The sequence below is a fragment of the Scyliorhinus torazame genome, chromosome 18 (assembly GCF_047496885.1).
Source record: "Scyliorhinus torazame isolate Kashiwa2021f chromosome 18, sScyTor2.1, whole genome shotgun sequence".
NCBI lineage: Eukaryota > Metazoa > Chordata > Chondrichthyes > Carcharhiniformes > Scyliorhinidae > Scyliorhinus > Scyliorhinus torazame.
Window position 1 is genome coordinate 5,546,253 of NC_092724.1, and position 20,554 is coordinate 5,566,806.

General features: G+C 47.9%; 1 long non-coding RNA gene across 1 annotated transcript in view; it reads left to right on the top strand.

Annotated features, from left to right (window-relative positions):
* The window catches only part of LOC140394765 (uncharacterized), a 238,306-nt gene that overhangs the window by 192,154 nt on the left and 25,598 nt on the right, over nucleotides 1–20,554 (top strand). Inside the window, exons 2-3 of the long non-coding RNA XR_011935989.1 lie at nucleotides 7,493–7,710; nucleotides 12,303–12,545. This is a non-coding gene — a long non-coding RNA (uncharacterized lncRNA). The remainder of the gene's footprint in view (nucleotides 1–7,492; nucleotides 7,711–12,302; nucleotides 12,546–20,554) is intronic.

Consider the following 20,554-nt stretch of genomic DNA (forward strand, 5'->3'; position numbering starts at 1 on the left):
TAAAGTTGAACAAATGAACTTTATTTTGTTAGCTGCGTGCTTCGATCTAGTCCATAGAAAATACTTTCTAACTAGGAAACGCCTCCCTTAGAGAGATTCCCCACACTAAGTGTTGATTGGTTATTCAGGCTATGGGACCCTTACTCAGTAAGGCTGTTCTTAAAGTAACAATCACCACAGTAGGGTTCAATATTACACCAGATATCTTTCATTCCTGAGCCACTGAGATTCGCCTTTCATCAGTTTGCAGGCCGGAGTCATGTGTTCTCTCAATCTTTGCCGTTTACTCTGTGAGCCTGGCATTATCATTTAGCTTTCTAGTAAACTGTCCCAAGGTACTTCAAACAAAATTCACAGAATCGCAGAACGTTTACAGTGCAGAAGGAGGCCATTCAGCCCATCATCTCTGCACCGGCTCTCCAAACAAGCATCATGACTTAGTGCCATTCTCCTGCCTTTCCCTCGTAACCCTGTTTCTAATCAAATAATCATCTAGTGCTCTCTTGAATTCCTCGATTGAACCTGCCTCTACCAAACATCCAGGCATTGCATTCCAGACACAAACCACTTGTTTTGTGAAAGTTTTTTCTCACATCACATTTGCTTCATTTGGAAGCACCGTAATCTCCGCCCTCTTAATTTTGATCCTTTTACGAAGGGGTTTTTTGATTTATTAATTAATTGACTTAAACTCCTCTAGCTTCTGCGGTGAGATTCAAACCCAAATCTCCATAGAATTGATCTGGACATGTGGGTCAGATGACATTACCACTATGACATCGCTCCCCAACTAGTTGTTAACAAAAAAAAATGTTTTTGACTGAACATGATTGTTTTCATGCCAATTGTTTTAACAGGAGGTTGAGTTTCTGTTTAAAGAAAATGAAAAGGCTTCAAAAATGTATTCCCTTTCATGTTGCCAAACTGGTTTTATTTAGAACCTCTTGTTTCTCAAACAAATATTACATAATTTTACAGTACGCTTGATTTTTTGAATTTAAGGTCTGTCAGACTGACACGGTGAGTAGAGTCACTGCTGCTGAGCCAGAAACTCCGGTAGGACGGCACAGTGGTTAACACTGCTGCCTCACTGCGCCGGGTTCAATTCCGGTCTCGGGTGACTGTCTCTGTGGAGTTTGCACGTTCTCCCCGTGTCTGCGTGGATTTCCTCCGGGTGCTCCGGTTTCCTCTCGCAGTCCAAAGATGTGCAGGTTAGGGTGGATTGGCCATGATCAATTGTCCTTTGGCATCTGGGGATGTGCAGGTTAGCTGAGGTTATGGGCACATGGCAGGCGAGTGGGCCTCGGTGGGGTGCTCTTTCAGAGGGTCGGTGCAAACACGATGGGCTGAACGGTATCCGACTGCACTGTAGGGATTCTGTGGTTCGATTGAATCCCACCCCAGGACTGGATGGCCAAGGAAGGTGCCTTCATAATGCAGCCAGTGTGTCAACCTACAAATCCTACCAACCACACCAATGGCTGGCGGTAAGAGTGGGGGAGACTCCTGGTCAGACACGCTTGATGGGGAGTGGCTATAAGCTCCTGGCAACAGACTAATGACCTGTCCCGGGAATTACTAACAATGGAAATAGACAAAAGTCTGCCTTAGTACATCACTAGGTGCAGGAAGAGAATTGGAAATACAAGTGTACTTTTAATCTATATGCATATTTGGGCATTGTGCCTTCAAAGTTTATTGACTTTTTTATTCTTTTTTATAAATTTAGAGCATCCAATTATTTTTTTTCCAATTAAAGGGCAATTTAGCCAATCCACCGAACCTGCACATCTTTGGGTTGTGAGGGTGAGACTCACACAGACACGGGGAGAATGTGCAAACTCCACACGGACAGTGACCCGGGGCTGGGATTCGAACCCAGATCCTCAGCGCCGCAGGCAGTAGTGCTAACCACTGCGCCGCCATGCTGTCCCTCAAAGGTGTATTGATACAATGGAAGGAGATCAGAGGAAAGTGTCAAGCATTTAAAACTAAATAGCACCATTTAAATGAAAGTTATTGTTATTTATTACAATGCTGTCATCTGGTAAACTCTGCATTGTGAAACTAGTGGCTGGATTTGTAGCCCCCACCAGAGGGCAGAAATGGAGGCAAGCAGGCATAGGATACTGCCCGCCCCCCCCCCCCCCTCCCCCCCCGCCCCCCCACCGCCACCAGCCTGCGTGCCAGTCCCCTGGTTCCATCCTGCCCATTTTCCAGAATTCACGATGGGCTATCAATCTGCAAATGGTGGGCAGCCAACTGAGTTTCTTCTGGGCCCAGTGAAGCCTGTTGTCTGAGGCCGCCTGGGGTTTTCCAGTCACGCTCCAGGTGCCCGCAGGGAAGAATGTAGAATGCCGTGGCCTGGCAGCAGACCAAGGGGCCAGAACGGCAGGCGGGGTTAGAGGCCCTCACAGCCTGCCTGAATCCACAGCAGCAGACACAGGGCTGCCCTGTGGAGGGATTGCTCCCAACAATGGTGGTCTAGCTGCAAAGAACATTCTTTTTATTTTAAATTTGAAAATGTTTGAAAAAGGGCGCCTCCATTTTGAAGGGCCCCCTCCCTCACTTACCTTATTGAAGAGCATCCTGCTGCTTTCAAACAGGAGGACCTCCTGTTGGCCCTCCAACGTCAAACACCCCGCTCACCATTCTTAATTGTAAGAAGTCTTACAACACCAGGTTAAAGTCCAACAGGTGTGTTTCAAATCACTAGCTTTCGGAGCGCTGCTCCTTCCTCAGGTGAATGAAGAGGTATGTTCCAGAAACATATATATAGACAGATTCAAAGATGCCAAACAATGCTTGGAATGCGAGCATTAGCAGGTGATTAAATCTTTACAGATCCAGAGATGGGGTAACCCCAGGTTAAAGAGGTGTGAATTGTGTCAAGCCAGGACAGTTGGTAGGATTTCGCAGGCCAGATGGTGGGGGATGAATGTAATGCAACATGAATCCCAGGTCCCGGTTGAGGCCGCACTCATGTGTGCGGAACTTGGCTATAAGCTTCTGCTCGGCGATTCTGCGTTGTCGCGTGTCCTGAAGGCCGTCTTGGAGAACGCTTACCCGGAGATCAGAGGCTGAATGCCCTTGACTGCTGAAGTGTTCCCTGACTGGAAGGGAACATTCCTGCCTGGTGATTGTCGCGCGATGCCCGTTCATTCGTGGGGATGACCTTGCCATCTTGCCAAGGTCATCCCCACACCCCCGCTACTTGCCTTCAAACAACAGCGCAACCTCAAACAAACCATTGTTTGCAGCAAACTACCCAGCCTTCAGAACAGTGACCACGACACCACACAACCCTGCCATGGCAATCTCTGCAAGACGTGCCAGATCATCGACATGGATACCACCATTAGACGTGAGAACACCACCCACCAGGTACGCGGTACATACTCGTGCGACTCGGCCAACGTTGTCTACCTCATACGCTGCAGGAAAGGATGTGCCGAAGCGTGGGACATTGGCGAGACCATGCAGATGCTGCGACAACGAATAAACGGACATCGCGCGACAATCACCAGGCAGGAATGTTCCCTTCCAGTCGGGGAACACTTCAGCAGTCAAGGGCATTCAGCCTCTGATCTCCGGGTAAGCGTTCTCCAAGGCGGCCTTCAGGACGCGCGACAACGCAGAATCGCCGAGCAGAAACTTATAGCCAAGTTCCGCTCACATGAGTGCGGCCTCAACCGGGACCTGGGATTCATGTTGCATTACATTCATCCCCCACCACCTGGCCTACGAAATCCTACCAACTGTCCTGGCTTGACACAATTCACACCTCTTTAACCTGGGGTTATCCCATCTCTGGATCTGTAAAGTTTTAATCACCTGCTAATGCTCGTATTCCACGCATTGTCTGGCATCTTTGAATCTGTCTATATATATGTTTCTGGATCATACCACTTCATTCACCTGAGGAAGGAGCAGCGCTCCGAAAGCTAGTGATTCGAAACAAACCTGTTGGACTTTAACCTGGTGTTGTAAGACTTTGTACTGTGCTCACCCCAGTCCAACGCCGGCATCTCCACACCGAAAGCTTGTGTTCGAAACAAACCTGTTGGACTTTAACCTGGTGTTGTAAGACTTCTTACTGTGCTCACCCCAGTCCAACGCCAGCATTTCTACATCATTCTTAATTGGGTAGCGGACTCACCCTCAGGCCATTAATTGGCCAATCCTGTTAAAACCACACTGCAAGACTGTTTCCCACACAATGTGATCTTCTGTTCCGACTCCATTTGACCCTGATGACTGAGTTTGGAGCCACAGGAGAATCCTGCCCCCAGGGTGCTTTGTGCTGATTCAATCGGACTGAGCCTTACTCGTGATATTGTCAACAAAAATATAAGTGAACTTTCTCCAAAAAGAATAGTATTCTGGACTAAGCAGAAATGAGTGTCAGTGAAATGGGTTAAATAAGGGAATTGGCGAGAGCTAACGAGGAGCGGTCAACTCAAATTGTCCAGCTTGAATCCCTGAAGGTACGGAGCTGTGCGAGTTATACCACGTCAGGCTGATGGCAAAATAAATGATGGATCGACTTTGTGAAAGTCTGCTTGCAAGCGGGAAAACTCTCCAGAGTCTCTAACGCATCCTGAGAATTTTCCCAAGGACTGCTGTGAACCTGCCAAGTATCGCAACTTCACAGCCTAGTGCGAACTCACAGTCCCTAAAGAGTCTCGGAAATTTCATTTGGGGATTTCCAGCTGTAGCCATCCTTGTGCATGTGAAGGAGATCAAGTGGAAAACAACTCGCTTTGCAAATGTTCCTCAAAGTAATAATAGTCACGTCTGGCAACATTTTTTTTTAATACGTCACCTGTTTTGCTTTTTGTAAAATGCTTTTTCTGTTTCACAACTAGGAGTGAAATCCTTAGTACCTGCATGCCTATTCTTTAGCCCGGTGCCCTGCAGGTCTGACGCCGCTTTTGAAAATGTGCCTGCTGATTAATACAGTGTCGCATTGTTATGTTTCTGGGATGTCAGGACTTCTTTCTCAGAAACGGTCTAATCCTGTTTGAAGTCAATGCATTTATTTGTAAACAAAATTAAGCCACTGCTGTGGAAGTGCTGATGAATTCTTGGAGTGCTTCCCAACTCTCACTTTCCAAAATGAAGATGGAAAGTACAAGAATAAATCGGAATGCAATGTTTGTGTTGCGTATGCAGCAGACAGTCAAAGGCCAATGTACTTGGGATACAGATGCCAGGAAAGGCAAGTTGTCTACTCAAAGCGTCACTTCTCCAGATTGGTGTTATCACAGAATATGTTGTATGGTAGGCTTGAATCCATAGAAACCCTACAGTGCAGGACGAGGTCATTCAGCCCATCGAGGGTGGCACAGTGGCTAGCACAGTTTCCTCCCATGGTCCAAAGATGTGCAGGTTAGGTGAACTGGCCATGCTAAAAGTTGCCCCTTAGTGTACAATAAGTTAAGTGGGGTTACTGGGTTATGGGGATAGGGTTAGCGTGGGCTTAAGTTCGGTGCTCTTTCAAAGGGCCGGTACAGACCCGATGGCGCGAATGGCCTCCATCTTGATTCTATGATTCTATGAGTCTTCCCCGACCCTCCAAAAGAGTACTCTACCTAGGCCCACTCCCCTGCCCTATTCCTGTACCCTGGTCATGACCAATCCACCTGATCTGCACACCTTTGAACTGCGGGAGGAAGCAGCGCAGCACCTGGAGGAAACCCACGCAGACATGGGGAGAACTTGCAAACTCCACACAGTCAGTCCCCTGAGGCTGGAATCGAACATGGGTCCCTGGCGCTGTGGAAAACAGGGCTAACCACTGTGGCACCAAGCCGCCCATAGGTTGAGTAGAAAATGGCTGAGAGTGGTGCAGATCATTTTGCGTTTATCTATAAGCACCATTTTGGTGCAATTAACTAATTTTAAGAGGACAAAAAGTATTAAGTGGGCAGATGTTGCAGTCATTCACATCGTTCTAACTGTACTGCATTGAACGCTAGACATCACGTTTATTTTGATGTTAAAGGTGCATCCCTGTAAAAAGGTGAGTTTTGCTTTGGGGGGTCAGATACGGCAAATTGCAGCCTCCAGTGTGAACAACAAGGAAAGGGCCATTGTCAGAGTTTCCAAATATGAAACATTGGCCCCAGTTTTAGAGGAGAATATCTTCTGAAGGAACACATGGTGCAACTGTGTCCCGGGACTCCGTACTCACCCTACCTGCTGGTCGGATGGTTAGGTGGCGAAGGGATTGATGAGCATGGCTGGGAGGGTCAGGGGATGGCGGCTCGCAGAAGATGAGGTTGAAGGTTTATTTTAAGTGCTGAAGGAGAGCTCTGCCTACTCTTGATCACACAAAGAAAGTTCTTCAAAAAAGATGTGGTCCTATTTTGACCATTTCATCCTGCCAGCATCAGGCCTCATTAGCAGGAAATGGCGCTGAACCTTACTGTCACAATCAGCAACTAGAATTGCACGAGTGTTAATGTTCTGGCTTTAAGTTCACTTTATGAAGCTTTGAAATTGTATCAATTATTCTCCTGAACTCATAGATTTCAATGAAATTTGCACTCTAGTCAATGATTAGCCATTCTGCATTTTTAGCACAAAGTGCAAATTCATTCTTGATGAATCTTATGGACTATTTTTGAGAAAATACTGCTGTAATATTCTGAATTAAAGTGACCAGACTTCAAAAATGACTTCACTTTATAGGATCGCTCTGCCTCTCTGGCAAAAGGAAGTGTGGAGAATGTAATCTGATTTATTTAAATAAGGTACGTTCCTTATCCAAAGGGTCCATAGTGGGGGCTTGTGGCAGAGTGGGTAACATCCCTACCTCTGCACCAGAAGCTCCGGGGTCATGTCCGAAGCCGTGACTTGTTGGCTACGCAAGGTGCGTTCATAATGCGGTTCAACAGGCTGATAATCAGCTCGGGGAATCCTTCACCACTTCCCCACTATTGCCCAAAGGGTAAAAACATTCTCTGTTTGGGAGGTTATGTTCTCCCACCGGAGATGAATCGCTGATTTGTGGTTCCGAATTAATTCACTATCCTTCGCCATGCAAATTTATGCATGGCAAGGATTATGAGCAATTCCCGAGGGAATTCTGCTATTGGACGGTCATTTTGAGCCCATGTCCCGTGGCGGATCCCCCCCCCCCCCCACACCCCCACACCACAAAGCAGTCCCCCTCCCCTGGATTGTCTGGGTACCCCCCTTACCCCAAGAATGGAAGCGACCCGACACACCCCCCTGAGACCCCCTAAATAGGGAGACCTCCGCGCACAGAACCCCCCCCCCCCCCCAGAAAAGAGACCCCTGTTTGGAAGTTAGCGATCAGTCCAGAGAGAGGCAATGAAAAAAATATATTATTGCAACACTCAACTAGGCTGAGTAACTCTAAACACTCCCCTTCAGCTTGGGTGATTTTGAAGTACTGAGCTGGACATTGACAGCATTTAACTCTTTGAAGTGGTTGATGTTTGTAAACATTTTGTGGTTACAGCATTTCAGAGTTACTGAACCATGAAGGAAGATGAATGAAGCAAGGCTCACAGCATGAACCTGTGTGTGGGGAAGCTGTCAATCACAGCCCAGTGAGGGAAACGAATGACTGGGTCGCAGCTCAAGGATCTGAGGGGTTTAAACACAGGTCACTGCTTCCTCTTTCCAGTAGGGACATGTGGTGCTTCCTCTGTCTGAGCCAGCAGGTGTATTGCCCAGGTGAGTGTTACAACAGTAATAGGTTCATTGCCTCTGTCTGGACTACTCATTCGTTTCCAGGCAGGGGTTTCTTTTCTGGGGGGGTCTCCCTATTTGGGGAGTCTCTTGGGGGTCTCCTCGATCCCGCTGCCAGCGAGAGTCCAGAGCATCAGAAAGGCTCCCGGCGGCAATCCCAATTTTTCCCCGACCTCAGATTCTCCGCCGCATCGGAAACCCCACCACCGGTGATGAGCTGCGGAGAATTTTGCCCAGGGTGTGCGTGAAGATACACTAAACTAAATTTGGGTATATATTAATGTTTCTAGTTAAGGCACAGTAATGCAATAGTGTTGGATAGATTCCTCTGTGAAAAATATGTGTCTGGGAATATTTGGAGCAGCAATTCATCTTGGGCAAAACAATATACCAGACAGGGCTACGTAGCTGCCCATTACATGCCTCAGGGAAAATTTAATTCTGTTGGCTTCAATACCCTGAGCCACAGGTGTAACAGGCAGCGATGCTGACTGCTTTGTATTGCCACCGACAACAGGTTTCTACCCCGATGTGTTAAACGTGACATTACTGCCAACAATAAAATGTCACCATGACAAGCGGGAAGTAACATGAAAACACAGAAAATAAGCCTTGCTACATCCTTTATATATGAAAGGTTTTTATAGCATGTGCTACAATTTGAGCATCTGCAGCTCCAGAAATAGTCTGTGCCCTCTGGGTTCAGACTTTGCAAGAATACCTTGGTTGCTCTCAGGGGCAATTAGGGATGGGCAATAAATGCTGACCTAGCCAATGACACCCATTGCCCACGAACCAATTAAAAAAAACTTGGTGCCAATCTGCTTTTCCAAATTAGTTCAAATTTCCCAGCCAATCAGGAAACACTTCATGCTACCCTTTTACTTCATAATCTCTCACTCCCACTCTTGCAAAATTATCATATCTCACCAAGTACTGTGTTCAGGGAAAGCTCGATTAATGGAATTTTTCCCTTTAAAATACATAACCTTTTGCTCCGATGTCGATTACCGCGCCATTAACAATTGTCCTTTACACCCTGTGGTAAAATAAGAATTTAGCACGTTTAGAAAAGAAGTGCTGAACCGCCCAGAATGACAGTGGCACCACAAAGGGATGATCTAGGATTTTGCAAGGTGATATAGGGAAAGGATCACCCACATTCATGATTTGAACCATTTAGGAACCGGACTCAGAATGCTACTTCATTGTGTCCAAGAACGATACGATTTCATGTGAACAACATCCAAGCCTTAAATGGCTCCCTTCATTCATCTGAGACATTCTTCTAATTGAAAATGAAAAGAATCGTGACTAACTAAATCTGACTTTTATTATTGAATGACTTTTTCCCTTGTGCCCCACACGGGCTTGTCTTTTTCAGCTCTCATGGTATAATTTCTTCATCATGGTGGTGATCAGGACTTTGAACAAAATATTTTTATTCACATGATCATTTACAAACTCTTCAAAAATGTCACCGCAGAGTCGTTTGCTTAAAACCACATCAAATAATTTGAAAGTTATTCATTTATTGCATCGCAACTTACAACATCAGTGCTCCCTCTTGAATGCTATTTTCCCCCTCAGTAGACTAAACTTTTAATCCTGAATGTGAATCAGATTAATGTAAGTGTGGAAATCTCTTCAAATGTCACTCTGCACTTGCAATTTTCAAAAACAGCAAGAGGAACACTCAGGAAGCCCTTAATTGCATGCTAATGCCTTTCACCACAGCCACATAATAATAATATAATAATCTTTATTGTCAAAAGTAGGCTTACATTAACACTGCAATGCATTTACTGTGAAAGCTCCAAGTCGCCACACTCCGGCGCCTGTTCGGGTACACAGAGGGAGAATTCAGAATGTCCAAATTACCTAACAAGCACATCTTTCAGGACCTGTGGGAGGAAACCAGAGCACCCGGAGGAAACCCACGCAGACACAGGGAGAATGTGCAGACTCCGCACAGACAGTGACCCAAATGTGAATTGAACCCGGGACCCTGCCTCTGTGAAGCAACAGTGCTAACCCCGTGTCTGCCCACCTTCATTCAGGATCTGATTCTGGGACCTTTTCTGGTTGCCAAAAGTAAGAACGGTTTTGAAAGTTCTATTCCTTTTAGTTTTGAACGAAATGCTTTAACACTGGTAAGGTTTGCCACACACTTCAGCGTGTCGAATGTTAAATTAGCTGCATGCTAACTGCCAGAGTTTTAAGAAATGTGTTGACTGTCACACGTTCTTCCTTGTGATAAATAGATTACTGCTGACATTGAGACTGATCGCTGAACTGGCATCACTCCTGGCCATCGCCCCAACTCAAAAGCCAAGCAAAATGTTTCAGCGCAACTGCCGTTGGAATGACGTTTAGCTTCCTGCAAAGAGGAAGATTTGATTTCAAGTTGCAAAATGATGATTTTCTCAAAAAATGAAGGAGAGGGTTCAGGGAGAAATATATGTATTCATATCAAATAGCTGCTGGGCAGTTTTCTTGTGTTTTGATATGCTTCTTTATTGCCCATATTGTTACACAGTTAGTTATCCTGTTTTCTGGGAATTAAATGATTGAAAAAGAGACCTTTAAATCCACCAGTTCAACAATACTTCCCAGATTTCTCTTCATATCCTTCTCACTGGAGAAGGTAATACAAATATTGGTCACATCCTGATGATGGATGCTAAGGCCTGTGTTCGCAGCACCTTGTTCTCTGGCTGTGAAACATGGCCAAACATACAGCTAGCAAGAAAAGAAGCTCAACAGTCTCTATCTTCGCTGTCTGTAGCACATTATGCATATATCCTGACAGGGCCCTATCACAAAGTTGGTAGTTCGCCCAAAGGCAAGACTCCCATCTTTGTTAGCACTCATCAACGAGAGGCAGCTTCGACCATGCTCCTACAGGTCCACAGGATGAAAAGCGGTCGCAAACCCAAGGATTTTCAGGATGGCGCGGTATAGAGCCAGCTTAGCTGTTGGAAGCTCAAAGCTCCACTTCAAGCAAGCATAATATGAAGGGACTATATATCAGTGATCACACCTGGGACTGACTAGCTGGCAACAGAGGAAAATAGCATCACCTCCTGTGAAGTAGCCTGCACCACCACGACGTGAGTGGCGACCAAAGCCCAAAAGAACAACCGACAATGGCACTTGGAAGTTTCAGAGAATTCTGGCCCTTATGTCACTAAAATTCAGAAAGTTAATAGTCAGGATGAAACTACCTGTCCCTGTAGCTAAAGAGACTCAGGAAAAACTCTTCCACTTTATAATAACTCAATGTCATAAAGCTGAAAGACAGAATGCAAACGGCTCCTTCATGTACCCGAGGCGGTGTCCATTTTGCCTGGAATCTTGATTCCAGACCCAAATCCATTCTACGTTTTTTTAAATGAATTTTGCCTTAATTTGCCAGGACCTCCACTGAATGATTGGCTGAGCATGGATGGGGCCTTGGAAATGATGATGGAAATTATGCTAAAACTCAGCTACTGACGTTTATCTTCAACGGCAACATTAAACTGTACTCCAAATATTTTTCACTACGAAGGGGAGGGCGAAAGAAATTTTAATACAAGCCATGAAACAAGGAACCTGCACAAAATAATACCTTCAGCACCCTGTGTCCAAAACATTGATGGCTGATCACGGCAATATCCTTGCCTGCGCATGTGCGCTCCTGACTGATTGGTGTTAGCCGTTTAGCTGCTGTTGTATAAGAGTCAAAAGTTCTGTTCCTCACAAACACCTTTATTTTCCTCCAACACAACTCTGTACAAAAACTCTATCATCACATCACATGCCCCAAAGGCACCTGAAGCTGCTTTACATATCAGTGTCAATTATTGGACACTTAACATAAATGAAACATTTAATTGGAATGTCTCTTAACCCATTCCTTAACAATTGGCGCAGGGTCACTTAAGTTTTAATAACAGAAATTCTATCCAACTATTTATCCTTGCTACTAGAACCAATTTTTGTTGTTACCCTATTTCTACCCCCGGAATCATTCAGGATGGACCAGGAACAGATGTTGTTGCACAGTCACGCTTTGAATAGGATACAATGGGTTAATTGCTCCAAGGAGAGTCTTATGGGTTAAATTATATCCAGCAGAACTGAACCACTGAAAGTGTACCCATCACAGAGAAATGTCCGACTTTAGAAATGCCTCGATTTGAAAGTAATAAAGCCTGAATTTAAACTGGGTGATGCTTGTATCTATAGTAAATGTAATATGTTATATGAGTCCCTGTAGGGCAGCGCACATTATCCAATTTCCAAAAGTCAAGCAATTTCTCCATTTCATAGCATTCTGGGTCATTTTATATACTGGCTTTCTCATGTGTGAAAAACATATTCCAGTGGAGACGGTTGGTGGGTAAACTGTCCCCTTAAGAACATGTATCTGTTGGTCTAAGTCCTTTCTACTTTCTTTTTAAGCATTAACTTGTTGTAGTAAAATCACATTTTTGTCACTCTTGCCACCAGATTCCCTTTTATCATTGATCTCTGTGAACCACTTCTTGTTTTCACAGTTCACGGAAAACATTATTTGTTTCTCATTACAGGTTTGGCAGTCATTGGGCGCGACAGACAAGTTTCTAAGTGCATTAGCCAGCTGTAAGAGCCAGGTGTTTCCTGACATGGTGGAGTCCAGACGGGATACCCTGTTCCCCCGAGGGGGCCAGAGGGTCAGCCACAGGGCAGCCAGTGCCACCTGGGAGACAGTGGCAGCAACCGTCAGCATGGAGAATGTCACCAGGAGGACCCAGTTCCGCATGAAGCTCAACCAGCTCCACCAAGCCTCGCGGGTGAGTTGGCATTGGCCCCTTGGCACTGTCCGCACCTGCCACCCACCCTGCCCCCCAATCCACCCCCTCAAGGCTGTTAGGTTGGCAACGCACCATGCACCCACCGCACAATACAGCGCCTGTGCCCCACAACACCTGGCCCATCTGTGCACCCAACCCTGCCCAACGGCGATGCCCACGTTTGTCCCCCGCCATAGACCCTCCCAGCAATGTTTGAAGTGTGTGGCTCACAATGCCCTCTCCCTGTCCCCGCGAGAGAAATTGCCCCACAATAGACGGGAAAGGGCTCAGAGGGGTGGCAGGGTGCCAGACATCAGAGTCCTCCCCGCCCCCTACCCGGAACAGGCCCTGGAGGTTGCAGCGATGGCCAAGGATAGGTAGGTCACTGACTTTGAGATTGACCTGCGCCTCAGAGGTGAGTGTCTATCGGCCCCCACTCTGACCTGTCACACATGAGTTGTTCATGCCAGACATAATGATCCTTCTTTCCCACTAACCACATGTACATTCTCCCATCCGAAGGATCTCCATCGGAAGATGCCGGCCCACCCGGGATGCCCCACACCCCACTGCAGTTCAGGAGAACACTTCGGAGGAGAATTGCAAGGGTGTCACTGTTGATATGCACAGCTGTCATCCCCACCTTCCACCAGCGCAGAGACACAGCTCGGTGGGCAAAGATAGTGGACAGGCATCTGGGGCACAATCTGGGGAGCCTGATGCACACGAGGTGGAGGCGGGAACGTCCAGAGGGGACAGCAGTCGGATTCCAGAACCCAGCTGGGTCTCAGTCAGACTCTGCCTCCGCACCAGGTTATCCTGAAGCTGATGCAGACTCTAAGGTGCGGCAGTGATATTCAGATGGTGATGTCAGCGACTCTCCAGCAGGTTCACAGCTGGAGTGTCCCAAAGGCTCCGGGCTCAGGAGGTGGTGCCAGCAATGCGTGACACCGCGGCCAGCACTGCTCGGGTGGCAACCCAGTGGAGAGCCTGGGCCACGCCGTCAGCCCCATGAGTGTCCAAGGCGTCGCTCACTCAGTGACGGCCATGGCTGAGGGCTTCAACTCCATGTCCTGGCTGCTGGAGGATGTGTCCCTGACGCAGGGGGACCTTGTTGAGGCGCTGCAGAGCATGGCCCAGCCTCAGGTGGGCATTGGCGATGCATTCCAGAGCATTTCCCAGTCGCTGGGGGCTGTGTCCCAGTCACAGATGGACCTTGTTGGGGTACTGCAGAACATGGCCCAGTCACAGAGGGGCATTGTTAAGGGCATCAACATCATGGTTCAGACAATGGGGAGCCGCCAAGGCTGGCAGTTTATATAGTCAGCTTCCTGGGCAAACAGGGCATCCTTGACTTCACGGATGCCCTTGTGGGCTCTTGGTTGCCACACAAGTCGGCACTGGAGCCCGAGGCATACAGGTTCAGGGCTGCGGCGACTTTGACTACTACCTGGAGCGGGTAACCTCCTCCTCCAGGTGGTGTCGAATCCGCAAGGACATGGCACAGCTGCACCATCCCCTTGTTGAGATGGAGCCTCCTGTGGTACACGCTGTCCGACATCTCTCTGAGCGACAATGACACCTGTACATCTTGGGCCATCGCCAGCCTCTGCCTTTGGTTTCCCTCCCTGGCCTGATGGGCGGCTGGGTCCTCAGGATGTGGGGCAGGGCTGCTGCCTCATGCCTCTGCCAATGTTGCTGCCACTTCTCCGGCATCTGGTGCCTGGACTGCCAATGCCACCACCACATCTAACCGGCTCGCTCGGATTCGCCATTAGTTTGCGCCCTTCATATTCAGGCTAAAAGATTTGCATTTATATACTTTAGTATCCCACTCAGGAACATATCAAACATTTAACATACAATAGATCGCTTTGACATGTAACAAACGTCATTACATGGGCAAATCTCAGCGACACAGCAGTTAGAACTGCTGACTCACAAATTTGATTCCAACCTGTCTGTGCGGAGTCTGCACGTTCTCCCCGTTTCTGCGTGGGTTTCCTCCGGGTGCTCCGGTTTCCTCCCACAGTCCAATGATGTGCAGGTTAGGTGGATTGGCCATACTAAATTGTCCCTCAAAAAGGTGAGGTGGGTTACAGAAATAGGGTGGGACGTGGGGCTGGGTGGAGTGCTCTTTTGGAGGGTAGGTGCAGACTCGATGGGCCGAATGGCCTCCTTCTGCACTGTAAGGATTCTATAACAGCGACTTTTCATACAGCAATATCCCGCAAACAGCAATGTCAAAAATCACCGGTTCATCTGTTTTTCTTTGGGTGGCATTCATAGAGGGAGGAATGTTGGCAAAGAAATGAAAATAAATCCCTTCCCTTTTTCAAATAATGCATTTACCCTTTAACATCCTTTTGAAGCAACAGAAGAAAACATAATACCTCGTCTGAGAAACAGCACTTTTGACAATGCAGCTCTCCCTCGTCACTACACTGGTTGGCATTGCTGCCTCACAGCATCAGGGCTGGGTTCAATTCCAGCCTAAGGTGACTGCCTGTGCAGAGTCTGCACATTCTCCCCGTGTCTGCGTGGGTTTCCTCCGGGTGCTCCGGTTTCGTCCCACAGTCCAAAGATGTGTGGGTTAGGTGGATTGGACATGATCAATTGCCCCTTCGTGTCCAAAGATGTGTGGGTTAGGTTATGGGGATAGGGTGGGGTGGGTGGGTGAGTGGACCTAGACGGAGGGTGTCATAATATACACCAGTATATCATGGTGCAGACACACACACTGATGGACACACAGCAAGACCAATCAACACACACAACACCGCAGCCAATCACCAGTTAGAGCACACTCACTATAAAGACAGAGGGCATCAGTTTTCCCGCTCATTCGGGATGCAGCCTCCAAGAAGGACAGAGCTGACATTTTACAGCACAGATCCTCACCATGTGCTGAGTGCATAGACTGGTTAGGACAGGCATAGGTCTTTAGTTTAATCTAACATTGTGTTAACCCACAGTGAAAGTATATTCAACAGTTTCTAGCTTAATAAAATAGTGTTGTACTATTACAAGTGTTGGTAGCCTGTCTATGTTACTGCTAAGGTAAACGCAGTCTCCACAGATCCAGAGTACCCAACACATCAGAGGGTATGTGGAGAGCCGAAGGGCCGAATGGCCTCCTTCTGCACTGTCGGAATTCTATGATTCTACGATATCAGCTTAGGATATGAGCTCAAATCCCAGAATGTAACTTAAAACCCACAACCTTTAGTCTCGGGAGGCAAGAATGCTAGCCAGGTTCAAGTGCCTTGCTTAGTTATAACAAGTAACATTTTGGCTCCTCAAAGTATCCTGAACAACTATGCAAATATGTTTCAGATTTATTTTTTAAAATTGTTTAATAAGAAACCATTGCAAATCAATTTAAAAACTGGTAGAAACAAGGCTGAAAAGGTAAGTACAAATGAACCTTATGGGTAAACAGAGAAACTGGAACAAAGACAAGAAAGTAGACCTCAACCCCATACGTAGCTCGAAACCTTCACTTTGTTTTATTTTTACGTGTTGCTGTGTTAAGGAGGATAGTGAATTGGAAACCTATTTAAGTTTCAGGTTGGATGTGGGTGGAGTGGGCGCAGGGTGTCTGATGCACGGAGATCACTCTCCTGAGAGAGGAACTGTAAAAAAACATAGGTATCATTAAAAATGCATTTTGCAGATGAAATCCAAGATGGAGCCCGGCTAGTCCTTTGCGTAGTGCTTTGGAGGTTCGATTAACAACCTTATCCCAGGAGACAGACTGTCAAAGCTTTTGACGGGATCTATCCTCATTGGGGAAGTCCTCACCACTAGCACAGATGAAAGCTGACAACACCTCCTGTGCGTGAGCCTGCCAAGTTTAAGTGCGAGTTCCCACCTTAGTGGTGAAAATGAGTGTTACGTGCTGTGACAGGCAGTGAAAATCCATTTTGCTCCAATTGCTTAATCTTTTACTTTCAACTGGGGGAAAGATTACACACACTTTATGAATTCACAATCAGCGTCAACTTATTTGGACTATTTTACCTCTGTTCCGAAGTACTTTTTTTGTAAAAAGGTCCAACAATTGTAACCAAACTTTTATGACCTTTTTGCCTTGATAACCTTGACTCACGCATTTTATTAATTAGGTAGTCAAGTTTATACTTGGTGTTCAAGCCACATCTGAGGCACAGCAAAATGCACAAGCAGAGAGAAGGCCCTCATGGTGCACATACAGCATCCATTATCAGCAAGACATCTGTTTTGTGGTGAGGAACTCTCACTGCCAGAACACAGCTCTGAGCAGACATTCACCACAGCTGACAGCTATGTCTGAAAGGATGTTCCGATCTCCTCCTGACTGCAGGAGCCAGGCTGCCCCCTCCGAGACTTGTTTACATGTACACAAACTGAAAACCATGCAATGTATGTTTTTATTTACCCCTAACTATTATTGGCAGGACCTGCTGAGATAAACCAGTTGAATGAAATCACCTTTATTTACAGCTGTAAATGCTAAGCTCACTTTTATATAACATATATACTTTCAACAGCTGAGTAAACCACAGGAATTCACCCCTGTTGCTACAGGCAGCAGGTGGGCGGAAAAAAGTTTCCACTCCCAAACAGTCGACTCTTTGCAAGCATACCAACTTTGAAAACTAGAAAGCCAAGACTTTTGACCTAATGTGCAAAAGGCCTAGGCCAAGTTTTAGTATTTTGGTTGGCGAAAGTGTTCTTTCCCTTCCTATTACTATGTGGGGGGAAGAATCCTTCCTCCATACGATGCGTGGATCATTGTGCATTTCTGACTTACACCGTACACCCCGGTGAGAATTGCAGCATTGTGTAAAAGCGCACATGCAGCGGAACAGGCGTCCTGCAAAAATACTCAAGCAGATATTGTAACTCGTTCAAAATGCACACATATGACAGTGTCTTGGCTTATCGAGTGACCCATTTATGTTGCAAGTACACGCATTTTGGCCAAGGCATTCTTTTCTCATATAATTGCTAAATACAGAATTACTAACAAGGGGTTTTGAGGTGTGTCACCTAACACACTGAGTGACATTAAGAACCATAGCTTAGAAATTAGTCCGAGTAATGTTAGTGGGAATACTATTAATGTATTTAAGTGACATTCCTCTGTCCACTATCTGAGCAGGGGCATTCAGCCAGTTTAAGGAATTGTCAAACTTGGCATTAAAATGTTGGGCAAAGAAATCTCTTACATGTGTCCATCCATTAAAGTCACCAACACCAAGCCATGAGGCTGGACAATATGTTCACCACCAATATCATAAATGGAACTGTTTTCCACATCATATCCAACTTTATTTTTACCTCCAATTTATAAAGAGGGAGGGGGGGTTAATAAAATAATCACATTCAGTCCAGAAATCTCTCAAACCCTGTGGAGGTAGATTTTGAGGCAGGGGGTTGTGGGGTTGTGGTAAACCACTGTTGCACCTATATTAGGTGATGTACGGTAGGACCTGTACTACAGGTAAGGCAGTTAGTCCCTGCCTGCTGGCTCCGCCCAGTAGGCGGAGTATACATGTGTGTGTCCTCCATGCTGCAGCCATTTTGACAGCTGCTGTGGGAGGCCACACATCTTGGAGCAATAAAGCCTCAGTTGTATCCAACTCAAGTCTTTGTGCAATTGATCGTGCATCAATTTATTGCTCTAAGATTTTCAAAAGATGGACCTCCATGTAAAACCGGGTCGCCTGCAGCTGGATCCGCATTCAAGCGACGCTAAAAAGAACTTTCAACACTGGCTAGCTTGCTTCGAGGCGTACATCAACTCGGCCCCTGTCTCGGAGGCTCAGAAGATACAGATCCTGTACTCGGGGTTGAGCCCCAGAGTCTTTCCTCTAATCCAGGACGTGCCAAATTATGCTGAAGCCATGACGCTTCTCAAGGAGAATTACGCTCAGAAGACGAACACGCTCTTCGCCAGGCGCCTACTCGTCACTCGCTCTCAACTCCCTGGTGAGTCCATAGAAGACTTCTGGCGGGCCCTAATCCTACTCGTCCGGGACTGTGACTGTCAGGCCGTTACGGCCACTGAACATTCAAACCTTCTTATGCGGGACGCGTTTGTTACGGGAATTGGGTCGGACCTCATATGCCAGCGACTGTTAGAGGGGGCCACGCTCGACCTAGTGGAGACAAAGAAACTAGCGCTCTCCATGACGGTCGCCTCGCGCAACGTTCAGGCCTACACCCCCAGCCGCGTGGCCCACCTCTCCTACACATCGTGGACGCCACAGACGGCCGCCCCAGCGGGGGCCTTACCCAGCCAATACGCATGCGTCACGCGCCAGCCAGCAAACCCCGGGGGTCCCCGATGTTATTTCTGCGGCCAGCAGAAACACCCCCGCCAACGCTGCCCGGCCAGCGCTGCCCTTTGTCAGGCTTGCGGCAAGAAGGGGCACTTCGCCGCAGTGTGCCAGGCCCGTGCAGTCGCCGCTATTGCCCCCACCCCCCTCGTTTACGGACAATGGGCGCCCGCAGCTAGTGGGCGCTGCCATCTTCCCCCCGAGCAACACGTGCGGCCCATGGGCGCCGTCATTTTGTTCAAGCCCCGCCACGTGCAGCCCATGGGCACCACCATTTTGTACTCCTCTAGATCTTCAGGCGCCGCCATCTTGTCTCCCCCACGGCACATGGGCACCGCCAGCATTCCAGGACCCGGGCTCCCCGTCATCCTACACCAGCGACGACCGACCACGACTCGCCTCAGTGACCATCGACCAGTTTCGTCCGCACAACCTGGCCACCGCATCGACCAGCGTGAAAGTCAACGGACACGTGACCTCGTGCTTGCTGGACTCCGGGAGCACCGAAAACTTCATCCACTCTGGTACGGTAAGGCGCTGCACCCTTGCGGTACACCCTGCCAATGAAAGAATCTCCCTGGCCTCCGGATCGCATTCCGTGGCGATCCGGGGTACTGTACGGTCACACTCACGGTCCAGGGCGTAGAATTCAGTGGCTTTCGCCTCTACGTTCTCCCTAACCTCTGCGCTGCCCTACTGCTAGGCCTGGATTTCCAGTGCAACCTCCAGAGCCTAACCCTGAAATTCGGCGGGCCCCTATCGCCCCTTACTGTGTGCGGCCTAGCGACCCTAAAGGTCGATCCGCCTTCCCTCTTCGCAAATCTAATCTCGTCTGCAAACCCGTCGCCACCAGGAGCAGACGGTACAGCGCCCAGGACAGGACCTTCATCAGGTCCGAGGTCCAGCGGCTGCTTCGGGAAGGCATCATCGAGGCCAGCAACAGCCCCTGGAGAGCCCAAGTGGCAGTAGTTAAAACTGGGGAGAAACACAAAATGGCCGTGGACTACAGCCAGACCATCAATCGGTACACGCAGCTCGACGTGTACCCCCTCCCACGCATATCTGATATGGTCAATCAGATTGCGCAGTACCGGGTCTTCTCAACTGTCAACCTCAAATCCGCCTACCACCAGCTCCCCATTCATAAATCGGACCGTCCATACACTGCCTTCGAGGCAGACGGCCACCTCTATCACTTCCTCAGTGTTCCCTTCGGCGTCACCAACGGGGTCTCGGTCTTCCAAAGGGAGATGGACTGAATGGTCGACCGGTACGGTTTGCGGGTCACCTTTCTGTACTTAGACAACGTCACCATCTGCGGCCATGATCAGCAGGACCATGATGCCAACCTTGCCAAATTTCTCCACACCGCCACTCTCCTAAACCTCACCTACAACAAGGAGAAGTGTGTGTTTAGCCCGACCCGCTTAGCCATCTTCGGCTATGTGGTCCAGAACGGAGTTCTGGGGCCCGATCCCGACCGCATGCTCCCCCTCATGGAGGTCCCCCTCCCCCACAGCCCCAAGGCCCTCAAACACTGCCTGGGGTTCTTTTCGTACTACACTCAGTGGGTCTAAAACTATGCGGACAAGGCCCGCCCACTCATACAGTCAACCCATTTTCCCCTGACGGCCGAGGCTCAACAGGCCTTTGCCCGTATCAGAGCCGATATCGCCAAGGCCA